The sequence below is a fragment of the Leptonychotes weddellii genome, unplaced genomic scaffold (assembly GCF_054177405.1).
Source record: "Leptonychotes weddellii isolate Sample4059 unplaced genomic scaffold, ASM5417740v2 HiC_scaffold_17453, whole genome shotgun sequence".
Taxonomy (NCBI): Eukaryota; Metazoa; Chordata; class Mammalia; order Carnivora; family Phocidae; genus Leptonychotes; species Leptonychotes weddellii.
This window is the reverse complement of record NW_027758232.1, coordinates 216-4,175: the sequence shown is the minus strand read 5'-3', so window position 1 is coordinate 4,175 and position 3,960 is coordinate 216. Positions and strand designations below refer to the sequence as shown.

General features: G+C 35.3%; 1 long non-coding RNA gene across 1 annotated transcript; it reads left to right on the top strand.

The window, feature by feature from the left end:
- The first annotated feature begins 178 nt into the window (after positions 1-178).
- LOC145718553 (uncharacterized) lies at positions 179-3,564 on the top strand. The gene is made up of 3 exons (XR_014141889.1): positions 179-331; positions 2,543-2,596; positions 3,152-3,564. It is a non-coding gene; the product is annotated as an uncharacterized LOC145718553 (long non-coding RNA).
- Positions 3,565-3,960: the final 396 nt, after the last annotated feature.

The following is a 3,960-nucleotide window of genomic DNA, read 5'->3' as shown; positions in this document are numbered from 1 at the left end:
TCATATCTTCTGCCCACTTTTTGACTTGATTATTTGTTTTTTGGGTGTTGAGTTTGAGAAGTTCTTTATAGATCTTGGATACCAGCCCTTTATCTGTAGTGTCATATGCAAATATCTTCTCCCATTCTGTGGGTTGCCTCTTTGTTTTGTTGACTGTTTCCTTTGCTGTAGAGAAGCTTTTTATCTTGATGAAATCCCAAAAGTTCATTTTTGCTTTTGTTTCACTAGCTTTTGGAGATGTATCTTGAAAGAAGTTGCTGTGGCCGATGTCAAAGAGGTTACTGCCTATGTTCTCCTCTAGGATTTTGATGGATTCCTGTCTCACATTGAGGTCTTTCATCCATTTTGAGTTTATCTTTGTATATGGTGTTAGAGAATGGTCAAGTTTCATTCAGAAGCCTTACTTTTAAATGCCCTTGGTCACTGAAAGAAATCCTTGGGGTTATCTTCAATTTTAGAAGATGAGAAATAGTTCATTTTTGTTTACCATGCAGGACCCAGAATTTCCAGATCTCTCTGTTCTCTTTAGTCCCTGCTTTCCAGGCAGTCCTTTGTTTCTGAGTTCATTTCTTTTTCTAGTAACTTCTCCATGGCCGCCAATATCAACCAGATACTCTAGTAACACTGTATTTCCTCGCCTCTTCTTTTAAGGCACAAGCATCTTCAGCACATTATCTGTCTTCTCAGTTGTTGAAATTGATAGACTTGCCAACACCATTGCAAGGCAGGAGTTCATTCATTCCAGCCTCCAGGAACAACTTCCTCACCCACCACTCCCAGCACCAGAGCCAGTACCACATATTTTCATTGTTTTTGCTATTGCTGTTGTTGTTGCTAAGACAGCACCACACTTGTGTTTCTAGTTTCTGTATCAGTTAGCTATGGCGCAGTAGTAACAGACAACCCCCAAATCTCAGTGGCTTATGGCAACAGATTTTTTTACATGTCACTCAAAATTAGATATTGCCCATAGGTTGGCTGTCCCTCTGCTCTCTGTTAATAGGGCACAGGCTGAAGGAGCAGTCCCTGTCTGGGTGATGTCACCTTTGTGACAGGGAAAAACAGAGATGATGCCACCATGTGGTAGTTCTTAAAGTTTCTGCTCAGAAGAGACACAAATATTTCATTCGGCAAAGCACCTTACATGATATCATTTGGAACAGAAGTATCATCCTTCCATAAGGACAGGCTTGATAGAAAGGGGCAGAGAATATTTGAACAAACAATATACATTCTCTTAAAACAACATATCTGAAAATACAGGGAGAAGCAATATATGTCAATTTTAGTTCATTTTAAAACTGATTCCATAATTACAGAACATCTATTCAATGAAATATATAGAGTCATCAAAAGAACCAGTCAGCTCTATATTTGTATACAAATATATGCATAGAATATCTCTGAAACAGAATAAAACATCAATGTTTGTTCCTCAGAGGGAAGAGAACTCTGATAGAGGATATGTTTATGAGAGAGATTTATTTTTCACTATATACGCATTGATAACATTTGAAGTTATGTAATTTATGCTTATGTTACCTATTCAGTGAATGAATTTAAAAACATATTACATGAAAAGTATGACCCATAAGGGGAAAAAATGGTTAAGTTAAACCTCATCAAAATGAAAAGCTTTTGCTCTGTGAAAGCAATGTGGAGATGGTGAAAGACAACCTACAGTCTGGGAGAAAATATTTGCAAATGACACATCTGACAAAGGACTAATAGCTCTGATTCAAAGGATCCTCAAAACTCAGCAACATAAAATATAAACAGTCCAATTAGAAAATGGGGAAATTATGTGAAAATATATTTCACCATGGAGGATCTACCAGTATCAAATAAACACATGGAAAGATGCTTGACATCATTAGGCATCAAGGAAATGCAATTTAAAACTACAATGAGCTATCACTGCATACCTATCCGAATAGCTAAAATTAAAAATGGTGACAACACCAAATGTTGATGAGGATGCTAGGGAATCTGGGTCACTCACCCTTGCTGGTGGAAACAAAGTGATATAATCACTAGAGAAAAAAAGTTCCAGTTTTTAGAAAAAAACTAAGCATAAAACTACCATAGGACCCAGTACTTACACCTCTGGGCATTGATCCCAGAGAAATAAAAACTTATGTTTGCACAAAAATCTGTACATGAACATAAGAGCAAAATCTGGAATCAGCCCAGGTACCCTTCAACAGGTAGATGGCTAAACAAACTGTGGTCCATATGTATCATGGAATACTATTCATCAGTAAAAATAAAGTAACTATTTGATTCATGCAACAACTTGGATGAATTTCCAGATAATTATGCAGAGCCAAAGAAAGCCAAGCTCAGAGGTTACACACTGTACAATTCCATTTACATAAGATTTTGCAATAATAAAATTTTAGAAATGGAGGGCAATTAGTGCTTGCCAGGATTTAGGGATAGGGGATTGGTGGAGACAGAGGGAGGTGGGGTGGTTACCAAAGGGTGATTATTTCTACGTATCACAGTCTGTTTCTTTTATTATTTGCATTTCTTCTTACAGTATATGGAAGAGTTGCAATGAAAAAGTTGTTTGATGGATTAAAAGCTTTTACAGGTCAGTGGGAAGTTATATAAAACCAAGATCGGCAAGCTTTATGTAGTAGTAGAGTTTTAAATAATATTTTCTATCATTCTCTTACTGATTTGTAAATTTTAGCTTTCAACCTTTTCTAATAAAACATTTGCTCCTGATGTCCCATAGTTTGCCTTTTTATATAGTGATTAAAATTCTCTAACTTACTAACAACTTCTGAACTTCCTGGAGTTTTTACACTAACAATATTATTCACTTCAATGTTATTAATAGATTCCCAAATTAGGATATATCAAGCAACAAGATAAAGCTTTTTTATTGTATTTTAAGCAAATAACATTTCAGAAAAAATATTTAAAATACATTAATACTCTCTAGTAAGATATATAAATGATATTGATATCTTCATTAACCAGATAATTATATGATCCTTCTTAATTCTGTATAGATGTCTATATCTTATTATATCTTTGAACTTCCACAAATTAGGAAGAAACATGTTTCACATTATTAAATTATTATTTGAAATAATTATTCTATAAAATTCTTGAACGGTCACATTTCATATTTTCAAAGGAAAAAAGATGAATGCACAACATGTACCAGATTTTGTGAGCAATTTGGGTGTTGAGCTAACAGATAAAGAACAAAAGAGGCTGCTGAAAAAGCTTCCAGTTGATGGTGAGCCATAAAGATACCTTAGTTGCCTTCTAGAGTACTTAGCTTATAGTACACTGAGAGAAGTTTTTAAAGGTTCTCTTTTAGCTTGAAATATATATATATAACATTTAAAGTGATTAGAAAAGGTAGGTCTTAAGTTCTATGGATACCCTTCTGTTCATTTTAACCCAGGCCATCAGGGGCAAAACAAATGTTTTATGTCATGACCTCCAGCCAATGACAAAACTATAAGAAAGAAAATGAAGGAATGTGATCTGGGGAGAGACTTTTAGAAGAATTACACACAAGAGATCAAAGAAGAAAGAAAATGTAGAGTGCCTGTTAACAGTTTTTGTCAGGTCTTTAAAATTGCATAATTCTCACTGAAAGTTCTCTCAAAGTCTCCATTTTTTTTTTTAAAGATTTTATTTATTTGAGAGAGAGAGCATGAGAGGGGACAGGGTCACAGGGAGAAGCAGACTCCCTGCTGAGCAGGGAGCTCGATGCGGGACTCCATCCTGAGACTCCAGGATCATCTGAGCTGAAGGCAGTCACTTAACCAACTGAGCCACCCAGGAGCCCCTAGTCTCCATTTTTTTTTTAACTGGAGGATGAAATAAGAACATATTTATTCAGTAAATGAAAACTCTTTTTGAATTTATGGAATATATGTAGCATCTTTCTGACCATCGACATAGTATTTTATCTGACAAGGAGTATGCTTT